Raw genomic sequence first — 19794 nt, forward strand, 5'->3', positions numbered from 1 at the left:
AAAACCTCTGGTTACATACAGTGCATATGTCATGTACTGTACAGAGTTCCATGCAATCCATATGGCTGATGTACAGTACACAGTTCCATGCAGTCCATCAGTCTGATGTACAGTAAACATAGCTCCAGACAGTCCATAAAACTAATATAAAGTACACATAGTTTCCAACAGTCAATCCAGACAGTCCATAAGGCTGATGTACATTACACAGTTCCATGCAATCCATATGGCTGATGTACATAACATAGTTCCATGCAGTCCATCAGGCTAATGTACAGTGAACATAGTTCCAGACGGTCCATAAGGCTAATATATAGTACACATAGTTCCCAACAGTCCACCCAGACAGTCCATAAGGCTAATGGGGGCCCCGAGTGACTGAGTGGTCTAAAGCACTCACCGTTCCAGATCATTGCCATCTCACCTCTGTCTACGTGGGTTTGAGTCCAAGGCGCGGCTAGCGTGGGTACGTGGGAAAGCCTGCCAGTAGCTTCTCGTGGGTCGGTGGTTCTTCCCTGGGTTTTCCAGGGTTCTTCCTCCACCAGTTATACTGGCCACCATGTATAGCCTATCTTGTGCTGAAAAATGGCGTTAAGCCTAGAACAACAATCACCATAAGGCTAATGCACATTACACAGTTCCATGCAGTCCCTCAGGCTAATGTGCAGTAAACAGTTCCAGACAGTCCATAAGGCTAATATACAGTACACATAGTTCTTGACAGTCCACCCAGACAGTCCCTAAGGTTGCATCTGATTGGCAGAACTTAATATGAGTGTGTAAGCTTTATTTTTGTGATAAGGTGCTGTTAAACATAAGTACAGCCATCCACCCACCCATCCCAACAAAGTAACAGAAAGAAGTAAAGCCAACAAGTTAATTCAAATCAACAAATTAATTTATTTTTTTAAGTTACAAAGTGAAAATTTAAGAGGAACTTCCAATATTGTGAATTAAATCCCAAATAATCCAAACAGTTATATCACAAGTCCAAAAGCATAGTATTCCAAATGAATTCCAATCTTGCAACTGCGGTGAATCTTCATTAAACTGATGTGCCAAGTTTGATTATCATATTTCAGTTGGCTCGAAAGCGATGGAAGGCGGGAATGCCAAAATTGGGTTAAATTGAACATACTTCTTTAACGAAACAAATAAAAATATATTAATATTGAAGAAAGTCTTAGATAGCTTTGTTTCGTTCAAGATTCTAATTATCCTTTTAACCAATTTTGGTATTCCCAGCTTCTATTGCATTCCAGCCAACTAAAATGTAAGCCAACAGAACTTGAAAACATGCCCATTTGCTTGTGTGGGAATTTACAATTACTAGGAAAAAAATATCTGAGTTATGTCAAGTCTGACAAAAACACTGTAACTTTAATTTGTAGAAAAGCTCTCATATGGGCTGCCAAGTGTGCGAGATATTTCTGAAAATATGACTTATCATTTTGATGTTAATTGACACTGGAACACACTATACAGTGCTGTTATTTGGGCAATAAGACTTTGATGCCCAAAACCTAAATATCAGGGTTGAGATCTTACACTGAAGTACCATCTGCAACCTAATCTGATTTCAGTATTCCCAGCTTCCACCGCATTCCAACCAGCTGGAAGGAACATAAAAATTCATCCATTTGTTACTGCCAGATTTTGATTCCATCAGATAAGACAGCAAAGTAAGTATCGTCGTTACATCAGTTTCATAGCATCATGTGTTTCAAAGTGGCCATTTTATTTTGTTGATATCACATGATAACATGTAACTGACGATGCAATTTTCAGAAGTTTTCTTGATAGTTATGTCACGCTTTGCTACATGCAAAGAAAATGCTTCCAGCTTGTCTAAATCCCATAAATATACACATAATGCATAACAATGACCAAAAAGATGTCAAATTGCCTAATACACTTTTATACCTTTATTTTTCGATAATGTCAGTGAATTGAAACCCTTGATGAAACTTCTTTGTTGTTGACTGTCTAATGAATACAATCAACTGACTTCTTATCTCCGTCAACTTCACATTTAGTTTCCATATTGAAGCCCATTAATGACATAATTATCAATTTTGCTGTTGAATTTAAGGTCATTATCTTTCTTCATTCTTTCCTCATTTCCAGCACTGAATAAAGGCAAAAAGTAATCTAAGATCTTGAAATTAACATAATTTTTTAAAAAGATACATATCTATATTTTGGTACATTAACATTTATGTGATTTTGGAAATAGAACAGTATTAAACATTTCTAAGCCTGTCATAAATGCAAGCCGTTTGCATGATTTTCAGAATGGTAGAAAGCTGCATTCTTATTATGATCAAGAAGCTTTCACAAAAACATAGATAATAATGACACATATTAAGATTATAGATAATAAAGATACATATTAAGATTATAGATAATAATGACACATATTAAGATTTATTGTTATATTCTCCATTGTTGCCATTTCCTGTGAGCATACATTTCTTTTCCCAACTCTATGATGGCCACGAGTGGCGCTGTGATCAACCACTCCGAAACATTGTTATTATAACCAAGACGCAAAACCATACACAGATGCTAAGTAGAATGACACACATCAAGATTATTTATTGTTATATTCTTCATTGTTGCCATTTCCTACGACAGCTGCGAGTGGTGCTGTGATCAATTGCTATGAACATATTTAGTTCTAAACAAGAAAAGCAATACATCGTGCTCATAAATATTCACGGAACAAATGTATGCAGTCATAAATGGTTTTAAATTTTTAATTTGTTTACAGGTATAATCAACATTCAAAGTGTAAATGAACTTTCAATAAAACTTACATTGTTTACTAATTATTCTGCAATTTGTTCATAAGGGCTCCAAAACTGATACTGCAAGGGTATACAATGCTGATGGGCATTTCTGCACACTTAAGGTTTCCATCTCCAATACTGAAGCATAACACATACCGAAATTCGACCGATTGACCAAAATAAAATACAGCAATGCTAACCATTTGAAAAGAAGCAATTGTCACGAGAATATTCTGTTAAAAATAATATTAATTTTGGACACAGGGAATACCACCCACATGTTTTCCTGACTCATGATACGTCAGCCTATTCTGCGCACACTTTGAAAGATGTAATGTTTATCCATCTGGCTATAGAATGAAATACATTACTTTGGACTGTTTCTCTCAGCAGTTCAGTCGAGTAATTAGGTCAGGTTTATAGATAGTTTTACAAAATTCAACATAACAATGCCAATAAAGGGCAAGAGATATTAAGCAAACTAAACTCATCTTGTAAAGAAGTTAGTAAAGTTCAACATTTTATAAAAAAAATAAGCTATTATGTGGAAGAGAAACAACAATGAATAGGATGTAATGTGTTTACGTCTTATTGATGGAGAAAAATTACTAAAGAATTTAGAAACACACTATACGCTGGGGAATTTTTTGAGAATTTATGTACTAGCGGCAAGTTGACATGTTGGGTAGCTGACGATTTTGTATGTGTGGGACAACTTCTTGCAAAATTGAAAACTTGGATTAAAATGTAGTATTGTTTTAAGGTATATATTTCCATTTTTTATATAATGTATTTATTTTTATGATTGTAAAAGATACATAGTAAATCGGATTTTCTGGGCTACCAGTTCAAGAAGGTCATGGGGTGGGTCTTCATGTTGACATTTAGAAATCACATTTTCATATGCATTTCGAGTCGAAATGCGAGATATTTTTGTACACTTTACGAATATCACTTTCCTTAATTAAAGTAAGATCGTTCTTTTTTATACAAAACGGATTTTTGAACAAAAATAACACATGATTCAATGTTTACAGAAATGACGTATCGTTGCGCAGAATTACCCGACGCGCAGAATTAGCCAGCATGGTGGTAATCAATTCGATTTAAATTTGTGGAAGAGTGTCGATATGGGCTGCCAAGTGTGTGAAATAATCCTAAAAATATTACCTCTCGGTCTCGTGTCAGTTTACTTGGAAACATCTTACACAATGCAGTTATTTAGGACGTAGCACCAAACCAAAAACATTTTGCGATACGCCTTATTTTGTAGGACTACTGTACATTACCGAGGAACTCGGGGGTTACCAAGTTATAACACTATCACGTATTGACCTTTATTTGATTGTTCGACCTGACAATAATACAGAACAACATCTTGTAAAGTTTCCCTATATTACGTTTAGTTTAGATCTTATTTTATACCGAAACAATCTCCAAGTTGGGCAAATTTCTTCACCGCTACAGTGGTCGACGTGTTTTGGGAAGTAAAAGCTGATTGTACCTTCTGACTAAAGAGTTGCACACGGGCACTAACTCGATTTGTACTTAACAGAAGCTCAATTTCCACTGGACTCGCTGTATTTAATAGGTCCTGTTCGCATATCATGTGCTCAGTAAAAAAAAAAAGTATTAAAAAAATAATAAAAACATCAAAGACAATTAATGTTAAAAAATAAAAAGTAAACAAGAAAAATAAAATATCTGCGATGAATTTCCGATCCTCCGTAAATTATAACAGTTCCACTTTGTAATTGGTTGCCCTTAATAAACGAAATGATTAAGATAAAGAGAAAATACCAAAATGTACAAAAAAGAATAATAACGATAATCCTTCGATATCGTTATTATTGCTAACACTAATAATTGCTCACAACATGCGTTTTTACACACACACACACACACACACACCATACAAACCATATCAGTGTTGAATGTGAGCTGTATTGAAGAAGGGAGGATAAGGCACGTATAACTTTTTTTTTTATAAGGAAAGGGTTAACATGTTGGAAATGTAATTCTACCCGAGTTATTATGCTTTAATTACCCAAGGCTGTTCATACATATAATAAGTAATTTGACCTTACTTGATCATTGGTGTGGGTTCTGTGTCACTCGATAAATAAATCTGATGGGCGAGCGTTACAAAATGGGTTTCATACCCCCATGTGTTCGGATTTATAGACCAATCAGTACAAAATAATAAAGTTGATGGGCGAGCGTTTCAAAATGGGTTTCATACCCCCATGTGTTCGGATTTATAGACCACTCGGTACAAAATAACTAAGTTGATGGGCGAGCATTTTCCGTACTACTGCGCAAAAAAATTAACTCGAGTCAACTCAACCCGATTAAATCTCATGCTTACACAAACATGGCGTGAAATGTTTCACAGAACATATATAATGATATAAAGCAACACTGTAATAAACTCAACAGTGTTCAGAGAGTATCTATGATTAGACTTTATAATTGTGTTCAGATAAAATTTGAGAGGAATTATTTAAATTACTCATTGGAATTGCAAAGTACTTATTTAATCAACATGAAAGCAACAATCGCAGTATCAAGATATAACGTGCATTTATCGACAAATCCGTATGACAAAACTCTGGTATTAATCTATTACAACCCCACCCCCAGCCCCGCCCACACCCCGCCCCACCCAGAAATGAACACACACCCCCACAAACCTTCAAGAAAATATAACTGTTTAATTTCTCCACTTGGAGCATGTTTAAGAAAACTTTACTGATAACAATGAATGATGATAATATAGAATAGAGATTGGTGTCATTAATTAGTAATACCAAAATAAACTGTGTGCACATCAAGCGAATTTGAATTAATTACCAAACCACAGAGGATTAAGAAAGTATACACATATATATCGATACATCGATTCTGAACACGAGGTTTTCACGTTCATTTCATAGTAATTAAAATTCAACTAGGAAGATACGTCGTTGTAAAATGAAATAGTTAACAAGTATAGCACCTTACCCGTGCCTTGTAACACAGTTTAATGCATTAAACAGGTTCACTCGCCTTATCGAAATGGACATATCAACTAAATTTAACGAGTTAAACATCAAGAGAGTGTTTTCGATACATCTTGGGTACACATGTACAACAGATAACATATATCTACCTTTAATGGTTTTATTAATATTAGGAGTGCAATGTTACTACAAAAAATAACTCATTATGGTAAAATTACAACAATACATAATACAATCAAAAGTTAAATTTGATGATGTGCTTGTGGTGACGTTGTCTTGTTACTGCCGAGCGACATTTTATAAAAATGGAGTGCATATTCGGAAAGAACAACAATTTACAAAAATATAAAAACTCATTTAAATTTTAATTAAATTCCGCATTTCGACTCTATGATCTCGAAAAAAAAAAATAGAAAAGCGTGAGCAGAAACATGCTTTTGTTAAAAATTCAACCAAAAATGTATTTCCCTAGAATGCAAAGTGAAAATGTAAAAACGGAACTTACTGTACAGGGAATGAACTCCTAAACATTCATAGAATTACAGACACAAGTCCTAACTACTAAAGTTCTGAATAAACTTTTACGCAAATCCAAATTAAATCCAACGTTGAAAGTGTTGACGTGCCTGTGGTGGGCTGCGTCTTGTTGATGTACCAACAGTCTTTTCTTGGATCACAATAATACAATCAAAGAATTAAATCCTTATTTGAAATTTCAGTATAAATGCAGGTATCTGTTTCCAAGATTGTTATTTTTGCAATAGCAGTTTGTATTTCCATGGAAGAATCACTTGAATTAAATAATCTGAACAAAAAAATAAAATGATTCTGCTAAGCTCTTACAGCATGAAGGACTAATTTTCAAATAAACATAATTTACATTTTAAACTAAGACGTAAAAAGAGACTTCGGTTAATGGAAAACAGTATATTGTTCTAGAATTATCTTAGTTATAATTAGAAAGTCCACATAGTACTTTTGCTAGTGTAAGAGATAGTCTATTTTGCGAGATTTTATCTCCTTCACTTACATTTTAAGCTAAAGACAAGGCGTTTGGATAGTGAGTATGATTAATGGATGGTATGGTGTGTGTAATGGGAGGTATTATTCTGGTGTAAGGGATAGATATAGTGCGAGATTCCACCTCCTTCTCTTACATTCTAAGCGAACACAAGGCATTTTGAATAGTGAGTATGATATGTTAGATAACATACTTGTGTGATGGATAATATTTTTGTGGTGTGAGGGATAGGATATTTCGTGAACTTTCTTCTTCTTCGTTTACATTCTAAGCTAACACATAACGTTTGGAGAGAGAGAGAGAGAGAGATAGTGTGTGTGTGTGTGTGTGTGTGTGTGTGTGTGTGTGTGTGTGTGTGTGTTGGTCTTTGTTTGTTCCTATGAACTCCCTTTATCCCTATCAAATACATTTCACCTACTAACCTACCTACCTACAGTAGCATGTATTCAGGTCAGCCACTTGCAACACTGTTGCCATTATTCCCCTAGTGTCCAGTACAGTGACGTCATGGAAGCTTGAACTTTTGATACTATGAATATAGACTTGGGTGTTTCCATAGAAATTTCCATCAGCTATAGCTATAAATAGATATATGAGTGTTTCTTCACGATCGTCACACAAGTTGAAACTATAAATAGGTAGTGGGTTTTTCCACATGAATTTCCCAAAAGATGTAGTAAAATTAGATAGAGGGACAAGAAAAAGAAGAAGTAGAATGTCCTGGAGAAGACGAGGAGGTGATGGAGAAGGAATGACACAAATTAGAAGAAACCCAAAGACCCTATTCAGGGCCATTTCATTGCCTCGAACAGATTTTCTCCTTTGCCAAATTTACTTTTGTCTTTGTATGGTATAGTTATTTGTTTCTGTAGGTGACTATGTCTGCATATGTCTCTCTTGTGTTTGTCCCTCTACAACCCCTGTAACCCATCTACATATCCCTTTTCGCTATTGGAGTCTCTATTCTATCTGTGAGTCTTTCTTTGGAACATCTCTGACCTCTTTTTTGTGTGTTTCCATCTTGTTTGTTTGCATGTGTATTTGTTTGTTTCTGCATGTCTATGTTTGTCCCTGTCAACCATTTGTCTCTATAAATAAATTTCACCCTATAAATAGTTTTGACCCTTTAAACCCAATGACGTCACCCATAGTCAATTCCCATTGATCCCCAGATGACATTCCCATGTTAAATTTCCCACTGACGCCATTGTTGATATACCCTATTTTAACATTAAGGTCCCATTGACGCTAAAGTGGCCACATAGACTACTTTCATTGATGTGGTAAAACTTAAGGTCGTCCTTCATGTCCTTGGGATTCTCATTGATGTGGTAAAATTTAAGATCGTCCTTCATGTCCGTGGGATTCTCATTGATATGGTAGAACTTAAGGTCGTCCTTCATGTCCGTGGGATTCTCATTGATGTGGTAAAATTTAAGGTCGTCCTTCATGTCCGTGGGATTGTTATTGATGTGGTAGAACTTAAGGTCGTCCTTCATGTCCTTGGGATTATCATTGATGTGGTAAAACTTAAGGTCATCCTTCATGTCCGTGGGATTTTTATTGATGTGGTAAAACTTAAGGTCGTCCTTCATGTCCGTGGGATTCTCATTGATGTGGTAAAACTTAAGGTCGTCCTTCATGTCCGTGGGATTTGTATTGATGTCCTTCATCTCATTGTCCTTGCCGCTAAGAAGAATGTCACAAATATAGTCCATGCAGCGAAATCAGCCCACTACACTACTAAGATCATGGAAAGTTCCAGCTGCAAAGAGCTCTTCGAGATTACTAACAAGCTAATGTTAAGGAACAAATCTACACCACTTCCAGCTACCTTCTCTCCAGTTGACCTTCCAGACATGTTTGCAAATTTCTTCCGTGACAAAGTAAAAACCATTAGAAATAAGCTCGACAACACAATTTCAATTGACTCGTCACCATACAGTTGGGATACGGAATTTGAGTGGCAACCATTTGCAGCATTTGAACCTTTCTCTGTGGATTTCGTACGTAAAATGTTGATGAAGAGTGCACTAAAGTCATGTGAACTTGGTCCATTTCCAACATCACTGCTGCTTGAGTGCTTAGATCCAGTATTGCCTTCACTAACTGATGTTAATAATACCTCTCTCTCATCAGGGGAATTCCCATCATTTTTCAAAACTGCCATTGTAAAGCCTCTGCTGAAGAAACCAACACTTGACCATAACAATTTAAAGAACTACCACCCAGTTTCTAATCTCCCATTCATATCAAAAATCTTATAAAAGGTTGTTCTATCCCAGCTTGTATCTCATCTGAATTCAAACAGTCTTTTTAGCACTGTACAATCTGCATATCGCCCTTGCCACAGTACTGAAACTACTCTTCTAAAAGTAGTAAATGACATTCTCTCTGCTTTGGATAACGGGAAAGATTACAGTCCTTACCCTCCTTGATTTGCCTGCAGCATTTGACACAATAGACCATGATATATTACTTCACCGTCTCCAGCATGTATTTATCATTCATTATACAGCCTTACTGTGGTTCAAGTCCTATTTGGTCAACAGGACACCAACTGTGTCTGCAAATGGAATACACTCCAACCCAGTTGATCTATGTTGTTGTGTTCCACATGGGTCTGTTCTTGGACCTGTTCTCTTCATTCTATACAATCAGCCTCTCTCATGTGTCATAGATCATCATCCAGTGTCTCACCAATTGTACGCAGATGACACCCAAATATACAAATCTAGCCACCCAACTGAAGTTGATGCTACCATCCAAGGTGTAGAGAAGTGCATTTCCGATGTGAAATCATGGATGACATGTAACAAGCTGCAGATGAATGATGATAAAACTGAGGCCATTCTGATCACAACACAAAGACTTTCTCATTCACATCCTTTACCTCAAACAATAAATATCAGCAACACCAGCATTAAATTTATACAATCAGTACGAAACCTAGGTGTTACTCTGGACAGTACTCTCACATTGCACCAACATGTCATGAACATATGCAAGGCTGCATATCTTGGGCTGAGACGCATCAGCTCCATTCGCAAATATCTTTCAGCTGATGCCACTAAAACACTTGTGTGTTCATTAGTACTTTCAAGACTGGACTATTGTAACTCAATTCTGTCTGGTTCATCTCAATATCTACTCCAGAAACTTCGAAAAGTTCAAAACACAGCCGCTCGGATCATACTTAGAGTACCACGATCATAGCACACCTCCCCGCTGCTCTGTACCCTACACTGGCTATCCATTCGATCCAGAATCAAACACAAAATTTGTTCTCTGTGCTACGTTTCACTGACGGACTCCAGTCCAACATACTTATCCGGCCTCACCCATGTGTACACACCATCAAGATACTTACGCTCCTCTTCTGACAATCGTATACTCATTATTCCCACTATGAAAACAAATTCATATGGACAGCGTTCTTTTGCATACCAGGGCCCAGCAACGTGGAATGAATTGCCCACTGAACTTAGACACAAAGACATAGTGATCCCATTCAAGAGTGCTCTGAAAACTCACTTATTTCGACTGTAAGAACAAACTTAAAAACCTAATAATGTTTCCTACCTTAAATATTCTCAGCATGTTTTTTTATGTTTTCTAATTTCATGGTGTTTGTTTTTGTAATCATATCATTATATATGTTTTTTTATCTTATAGGTGTTGTCTAATGTTGTAAAGCGCTTAGAGCTTCTAAAGATCAGGCGCAGTACAAAGTCCTCATTATTATTATTGTCATTGATGTAGTAAAACTTAAGGTAGTCCTTCATGTTTTAGGGATTGTCATTGATGTGGTAGAACTAAGATCATCATTTACGTCATTGGGATTGTCATTTATGTAGTGGAACTTACGGTAGCCCTTCATGTCCTTGTAAAAAAAATCTGCCTCAGTATTATTATACGTAGAATCTATCGTTCGTAAGTAAAGGCATCTTCTCTCCATATTTTTAAAGGTTTTTGTAATATACTTAATTCATAAACTATTTGGACAATTCAAACACTGTCAAGCAACCATAAATTGGTTTGATTAATTTGATCGTTTTGCTGTCCATACTCACCAGCACTATAGTATCATCAGTCTTGGTTCTTCTAGTGAATGATTTGGTCTAATGGCATTTGAAAATTCATTTTCGGCTGCACATATTTCAATTGTTGTTTTTATTTTGAAGAGACTGGAGATGTATCCTTAATTTAGCATCATTCATCAAGTAGAATAATTCTTTCCTTAATTTATTTGTTGCGTTTTTGGTTCGTGTTTGTATTTAGCTCTATGCATGATTTTAGCCACGATTGTTGTCATAAATCAATTTTTTTTTCCAGTGGGAATAAATCTTTTATATCTAGTACAGGTTTTTCATGAGTTAACTGGTAGTATTTTAAACTGTCGTGTAGATTTCTTGGTGTCTCCAAATCTGCTTCAAGTATGCAACCAGTATCACATTTATCAGGTTTATGGGACATATTTGCTCGCAGCTATTTAATTTGTTTCTCATTTGCACATCCAATTTTTGTTCCGCTGTTAATGTTGAGACATTGCGCGTCCATGGAGGTTATTATAATTTGGTATTCAATGAAACATTTTGGCGTGGTCTTACGAATCCTCTATCTTTTTCATCCAGATATAACTCAGGTATCGACTGTTACTTATTGTACAGCCAGATAACCAGTGTGCTGGCAGAAGAGTAAAACATATAGCACTAAATGTAATAAAATGCATCCATTGACTTGTAAATGTAATAAGATGCATCCATTGACTTGTAAATGTAATAAGATGCATCCATTGACTTGTAAATGTAATAAGATGCATCCATTGACTTGTAAATGTAATAAGATGCATCCATTGACTTGTAAATGTAATAAGGTGCATCCATTGACTTGTAAATGTTAATAAGATGCATCCATTGACTTGTAAATGTAATAAGATGCATCCATTCACTTGTAAATGTAATAAGATGCATCCATTCACTTGTAAATGTAATAAGATGCATCCATTCACTTGTAAATGTATTCAGTTTTCTTCCATTATATATTTCATTAATTTCAATCTATGTACTATAACTGGAGACAAAATATTAATTTCTTCCAACAAAGTAGCACATGGACTTTTGGGTACGAGGCTGTGTTATTGTGTGAAAACTAATTAGTCCTCCTGTTTAGTTGCACTAGACTAAAACATAATGCTTCCAAGCACCTATTTTTCAAGGCTGAAAAAATAAATATAACTGTAAGAAATAAAACCCTGCTGTGTGTTTGCCAATATAATTCATTAAATATTTTAACAATTAAAAAAAAAATATGTTAACATTATTTAATTGGAAAATGAATTAGTGGTCGGATTCATTCACGATTAGCATTTGTCTGCAATGTCATGATGATTCCTCACTTTACAGACAATTAGGAAATCAAGTTTAACACCTGATATTTTAAACCTTTCACCAGGTGCGTTTTAATAGTATACTACGTCACAAATATAGTGTTTCAACCAAACATTCCTAAAATTCTTTAAGATGTTCCATAACATTAATTTTATTTTCACGTCATAGTCGTGTATATCACCTAAAGTTTCAAGCTTTAAGTAAGAAATCGCATTTTTGCGTACCGACATTCATCACTTGATGTCTGAATTAGCATATGATTTGATACGACGGGATATACATGTGTGTATGCGAATAAATGTAGATCCACGAATAAATTAGGTTTCATACGGTTAAAATGTTTCAGTATCTCTAAGTTTTCTAGCAAACTTACATTCAGACTGAGTCATGGAACGAACGCAGTCTACAACTCTAATTGATCTTTTCAGTCATTTAATCATCACCCTTCATATAACAGAAAAGAAAACAATAAAGAGATAAAATAAATATGATTTGCAAGACATGTGACCACAGGTTGTTACTTTTGCCTTGCGTAAGAATTTATGATAACTGCTTGTATAGTCATCAATCACAATCACATCAATAGTCATCAATCACAACACAACAATTGTCATCAATCACAATCATATCAGTAGTCATCAATCACAAAACATCAATAGTCATCAATCACAATCACATCAATAGTCATCAATCACAATCACATCAATAGTCATCAATCACAATCACATCACATCTTGAATTTGTTCAAGTTCAGTAGTGTTCGTATCACTGCAGAAACGCCAGGCTGAGAGTTTGTTGTTGTTGTTGTAGGGTTTAACGCCATTTTTCAGCACACGATAGGCTATACATGGCGGACAGTATTAATGGGAAAACTCCGGGAAGAACCACCGACCCACGAGAAGCTACTGGCAAGCTTTCTCACATACCCACATTGGCCGAATCCTGGACTCGAACCCACGCAGACAGAGGTGAGATGGCAGTGATCCGTAACGGAGAGCGCTTTAGACCACTCGGCCACTCCCAGGCTGAGAGACAGAAGTGGGAATAGGATAGGATAAATGTATGCACGACTGTCAGTTTGTTGAGTCTAGTTAACTTCTGACCAATGTCTTGCAAGACAGATTGATACCTTGAAGCTTTCCTGCAAAGAATTTTGTACATGTGAGTCGAATTGCAGTTGGTAATCAATGTCATTTCCTTGCGGTTTAACTATTTCTTCACAGTTTATGACAGCACTGCTTATGGTAAGTACATGCGTCATACTGAATTTCTTTTCAGTCGGAACTACTGGAGCTTCCTTCAGACGATCATTAAAAAAAAACGTTGTCTGTAAAGTTTTGTTAATTAGATGTGTAACATGGCCAACAAGGACAGGTTCCCAGCTGTTACCAGATTGATTTGATCCCCTTAGTAGGTTCTTTTTGTTCTAGAATTTAAACTGCTTATCATTTTTACACTTCTTCACCCCAGAACATTAAAAAAAGAATGTTCCAAGAGACGTATTCTAAAATGTGTTCACTGTTATGTATATCTATATTGCGTGCTTAATTTTTGTCCATGATTTAGGATTGTGCCTATCTGATTTATGTCATTCGTCTAAGAAGTAAACAAGATGTATAAAATAATTTTATTTCAAGGCCATACCTTGTTTACTAGTTTAGAAGGTTCTGTAAGCTAACTTGTTTACTATTTGGTGCAATTTCCCATTAGAATAATTAACTTTTCCGGAACACTCTACTGTGACATGGGTCAAGTGAAATATGTTTTTTAAGGACTGATAAACAATTATTCATTCCTGTTTAATATCAACCTTTGGGAATCTATAACCAGAGTTTATAGTTGTGTTCAGATAAAATTGGAGAGGAATTATTTATTTAAATTATTCATTGGAATTGCAAAGTACTTGTTGACGTTTTTGCCTAAAACACTACTTTGGGACTAATGAAAACTCATTCAAGGACATTCTGGATTATATCATTGTGGTACATTAGGACATACGAGACTTGTATTTCATTCGGAACATTCTTTACTTTTGCTGTGTCTTTCACAAAAATCATTGGTATTATAGGGGAATAAATTAGTTGTTGATTTTTAATACACTTCTTGCTTTCTCTTTCTTTCTGCCGCAATGATTAAGATCTAGAGTCGTAACATTACACTGCTTCAATAGTTTTCTATAGTAACATTACACACTGCTTTCTATAGTTTTCTATAGTAACATGACGCACTGCTTTCTATAGTTTTCTATAGTAACATGACACAATGCTTTCTATAGTTTTCTATAGTAATATGACACACTGCTTTCTACAGTTTTCTATAGAAACATTACACACTGCTTTATATAGTGTTCTATAGTAACATGACACTGCTTTCTATAGTTTTCTATAGTAACATGACACACTGCTATATATAGTTTTCCCTGGCTTTGCATGATCTAAACGAAACAAAAATTTAAAAAAATTCTACTCGCAGAATGCCCAGTGTCTTTTGCCTGAGTAAAAACCATATTATGAAAATCACTAATTCCAGTATACACTTTGAAGGTATTATTACATTAGCTTTGTTTATTTTTAAATATTGAGATCAACACAAGATGGATTACATCCATTCTTCATGTATGTTCTCTTATTAGGCATGCAAGATATAAAATATCACATAAATAACGAGAGAGAGAGAGAGAGGGGGCGAGATTTGGAACGTCTAGCATACCAAAATTTAGGTCACCAGTGGTAATTAGGTTTTCTCATTTTACCAGACTTTTGTCAAGTGCTTTTACAAAATTATCCAAGTATGGGTCATTACGTACAGCGTTATGGATAAGTACCTTGCTAGGTAAAGAAACAAATAAACGAGTACTTAAACATTGCCAGATTTACATAGCTTAAAGATTAATGACTGGGGAATGAAAATTTAGATTTGTTAGAATTCGGGAGTTTAGATGTGCACATTGAAAATGGAATGAATCGATATCAGTTTTAAATCCTGCATTTATCTGTTTATACCGATCGTCTTATTGCAAGCAGTCGAGATCTAAATATAGGCAGGCAGAACTGTTTCTTCTGCAGGGGGAGGGGTTCACAGCCCCCATCCCTCCAAAATGAACGCGAAACAACATTTTCTAGATCTGGTTCTCCTGTTCATATTTATAATCAGGCTGAAATTGGAAAGGGTTCTTCTGTTCCCTTTTTTTTCTTCAGCTAATATAAGGGATATAGTGAGCTGTTTTGTTTCTGCAAATCAGAGCAAAAAATATTTTTTAAATTACTGTTGGTGCTGGATTTAAAAAAAAAATAAAATCCCCATTCTCTATGCACTCTCTCTTTGCCCCCCCCCCCCCCGTATCACACACACACACACACACACACACACACACACACACTCTCTCTCTCTCACTCTGTCTCTCTCTCTCTCTCTCTCACACACACACACACACACGCTAACCAAATTGTAAAAGGTCGGTCTCTAAATACGGTACATGGATTTGATCTGACTTGCATTCAATCAAATATTTGTACACACAGAAAAGTATTTTTCTTAAGTGCTTTCTAAGACAGCATTTAAATCCAAGTAAATAAAGGAATTCAGTATACAGTGTACAGAAGACTTCGCCAAGAGCTGTTAAGTAGTTTGTATTATACACACTGCGACAATTTGCAAAGCTGTCTATGGCTTTGTAACGTAAATGAACACTTGAGCATGAGAAACCGTATTAAACCCAAAGTGTGATCTTTCTATCTGACAGTATTAAGACATACAACTTCAAAAGATGTCAGGGCGTACTAGGGGAAATGGAGTTGGGGTGGGGTGGGTGCTAAAAGTTGCTGCGAAACAACCTCTACGTTTCCTAGAGCACGTTTTCCAACAGTTCAATGGTTAAAATTACGCCCAACACACGTTTGAAATGTAGGAGCTTGCTATATATAACAGTCCTATGGCTTGGGCTACTCGTTGACGATCCATCTAAACGATATTCTTCCGCCTCTGGAATTAATAAACTGTAAGAAGACACTCAACAATATACTAAACAAATCAATAAAGATAATAAACCTGTAAAAGTCAAATAATTTCGAAGCGACATTGTAACCTGGCACAAACATACTAGGATAAACAGAAAATCTCTGAGCTCATAAATGTCATCAGCACCTCTTTCGTATGCAAACGATGTTACTATTGGTTCATTAAGCCCTGCCGTTAATGGAAGAGCAATGGTTGCCGTACCGTCATGAAACAGATCAAAGGAAGACCAATGGTTACCGTCCCGTTAGGCAATAGATCAAAGGAAGTGCAATGGTTACCGTGCTGTGAGGCAACAGATCAAAGGAAGAGCAATGGTTACCGTGCGTGAGGCAATAGATCAAAGAAAGTGGTATGATTACCGCGCCGTGAGGCAATAGATAAAAAGAGTGTGTGTGTGTGTGTGTGTGTGTGTGTGTGTGTGTGTGATTTGGATTTTTACCGTGGCTTTAACAATTTTTCAGTCATATCGCTACGATATCTGCAGTGTGACAGTTTATAGTGATGCCTAGCACTGGGGCATCATGTCGCATACATGTAGCATGATGTCCCACCCAGTCACATTATTCTGACACCAGGCCGACCAGTCCTAACACTAACCTCTTAATGCTGAGCGCCAAGCAAGGCAGCTGTTAGTACCATTTTTGTAAGTCTTTGGTATGACTTGACCGGAGATCGAACAGACAACCTCCCGCATCCGAGGCGGTCGATCTAACCACTAGGCCACCGGAGCAGTAGAAGGTTGTAAAAAGTACACGATAACTGAAGCATGATCGCGCTATGAGGAAAAATAGCCGTATGATTTGTCTTTTTATTAAATATCCAAATCCAGATTAAGAAACTGAAAAAACGACATGATATTAGAAATTAGACATGTCGTAATACCATCCTCTTTTCTAAAGAGAAACTCTCTGTGTGTGTGTGTGTGTGTGTGTGTGTGTGTGTGTGTTCTATATTATCTTTGCAACGAAAAAAACTGAAGCACATCTAAATTTACTCGAGTGAATGGTATTTTGCTAGTTCGATGTATAAGCGACGTGACCCTCTTGTGTCTTACTGCTTAACATATAAGCGATGTGAGTCCCTTGTGTCTTACCAATTAACATATAAGCGATCCGAGTCTCTTGTGTTTTACTACTTCAATACATAAGCGATGTGAGTCTCTTGTGTCTTACTGTTTAACATATAAGCGATGTGAGTCTCTTGTGTTTTACTACTTCAACATATAAGCGATGGTAGCCTATTAGTTCGACATATAAACGATATGAGTCTCTTGTGTCTTACTGCTTAACATATAAGCGATGCGAGTCTCTTGTGTTTTACTACTTCAACATATAAGCGATGTGAGTCTCTTGTGTCTGACCACTTAGCATATAAGCGATGTGAGTCTCTTGTGTCTTACTGCTTAACATATAAGAGATGTGAATCTCTTGTGTTTTACTACTTCAACACATAAGCGATGTGAGTCTCTTGTCTTACCACTTTACATATAAGCGTTGTGAGTCTCTTGTGTTTTACTACTTCAACATATAAGCGATGTGAGTCTCTTGTGTCTTACTGCTTAACATATAAGCGATGTGAGTCTCTTGTTTTACTACTTCAACATATAAGCGATGTGAGTCTCTTGTGTCTTACTGCTTAACATATAAGCGATGTGAGTCTCTTGTGTGTTACTACTTCAACATATAAGCGATGTGAGTCTTGTGTCTTACCACTTAACATATAAGCGATGTAAGTCTCTTGTGTTTTACTAATTCAACACATAAGCGATGTGAATCTCTTGTGTTATACTACTTCAACATACACGCGATGTCTCTTGTGTCTTACCACTTCGACAAATAAGCGATATGAGTCTCTTGTGTTTTACTACTTCAAGATATAAGCGATGGTAGCCTATTAGTTCGACATATAAACGATGTGAGTCTTTTGTGTCTTACTACTTCAAGATATAAACGATGTGAGTCTTTTGTGTCTTACTACTTCAAGATATAAGCGATGTGAGTATTGTGTTTTACTACTTCAACATATATGCGATGGTAGCCTATTAGTTCAACATATAAGCGATGAGAACTTATTCTCATAATGTCAAATCAGCATCTTGTTTTCTTTTTTTAACAAATAGAAGCAAATATGTTTAGGTATTTTAATTCTATCTTACCTGTGCTTCTCTTTAAAAAAAAATATACTTCATCTGTGAAGTCCACGTTTGTTTATACCTGTGCTGCAATTTATCTTTGTGAGCTTGAATAAATAATCTAGAGATAAATATGCCTAGGAATTACTGTTAACTCTCGTGTCTAATGATATGTATTATTTATTACATCAAGCAGATAGGTGTTAAGTTTACATCATATATATACACTATGCTGTTGCAGCATACTGACACGGGCAGATAGTCCATTCATTCATTTCGAGGAGGGGGATATTTAAGGAATGGACATATTTAGTGTAAAATATAATACAGTACTTTAAATATGTCTGCTTGAATACCTTCATTTTGGCATTTCGAATTTTTCAGTGGTAATTAGTATTGGTGTAGTACGGGCTAGCCTGTGTAAGGTTAATTGGCATTTGAAATGTTTCAGTTTTAAGTAACAATGGTGTAGTACGGGACTAGCCTGTGTAAGGTTAATTGGCATTTGAAATGTTTCAGTTTTAATTAATAATGGTGTAGTACGGGGCTAGCCCGTGTAAGGTTAATTGGCATTTGAAATGTTTCAGACTTAAGTAACAATGGTGTAGTACGGGGCTAGCCCGTGTTAGGTTAATTGGCATTTGAAATGTTTCAGACTTAAGTAACAGTGGTGTAGTACGGGGATAGCCCGTGTTAGGTTAATTGGCATTTGAAATGTTTCAGTTTTAATTAATATTGGTATAGTACGGGGGCTAGCCTGTGTAAGGTTAATTGGCATTTGAAATGTTTCAATTTTAAGTAACAATGGTGTAGTACGGGGCTAGCCTGTGTAAGGTTAACTGGCATTTGAAATGTTTCAGTTTTAAGTAACAATGGTGTAGTATGGGGCTAGCCTGTGTAAGGTTAACTGGCATTTGAAATGTTTCAGTTTTAAGTAACAATGGTGTAGTACGGGGCTAGCCTGTGTAAGGTTAACTGGCATTTGAAATATTTCAGTTTTAAGTAACAATGGTGTAGTACGGGGCTAGCCTGTGTAAGGTTAACTGGCATTTTGAATGCTTCAGTTTTAAGGAATAGTGGCATGGGACGGGTCTGGCCCATGTAACGTTCGACTCGACTTTATTTCTTTGCCATAAAATATTAGAATACATAGCATCTCCTTGGACAAAAAAAAAAAAAAAAGAAAAAAGAAACTCCATGAAAAAAGGTGTTTTAAAGCCGTTGGTGTTGACGCAAATGCCATAGGAGAATACAGACGCATTGTTACACAGTGGCGGCGCGAGTGCGCGAGTGTTTTGAAGCGCCCGGGGCAATGTTGTTTAGTGCGTCGCTACCTAGGGGATGAGGGCAATGTTATTTAGTGGCACCCCTACTGAGGGAATGTGGGCAATGTTCGTTAGTGGCGCCCTTACCTTGCTACAAAGAACAGCTTGTCTGTCAG

The 19794-nt window shown here is 36.2% G+C and overlaps 1 protein-coding gene across 2 annotated transcripts in view; it reads right to left on the bottom strand.

Moving 5' to 3' along the window:
- LOC149777671 (putative protein-lysine deacylase ABHD14B) overlaps nt 1-4297 on the bottom strand; it is a 34977-nt gene extending 30680 nt beyond the window's left edge. For both annotated transcript variants that reach the window (XR_016415439.1, XM_089938719.1), the window contains exon 1: nt 4218-4297. The gene's annotated coding sequence lies outside the window, so the exon portion shown is untranslated. The remainder of the gene's footprint in view (nt 1-4217) is intronic.
- Between the last annotated feature and the right edge of the window lie 15497 nt (nt 4298-19794).

Source organism: Sinohyriopsis cumingii, chromosome 17 (genome assembly GCF_028554795.1).
Source record: "Sinohyriopsis cumingii isolate HCF-2022 chromosome 17, ASM2855479v2, whole genome shotgun sequence".
NCBI classification, from domain to species: Eukaryota; Metazoa; Mollusca; class Bivalvia; order Unionida; family Unionidae; genus Sinohyriopsis; species Sinohyriopsis cumingii.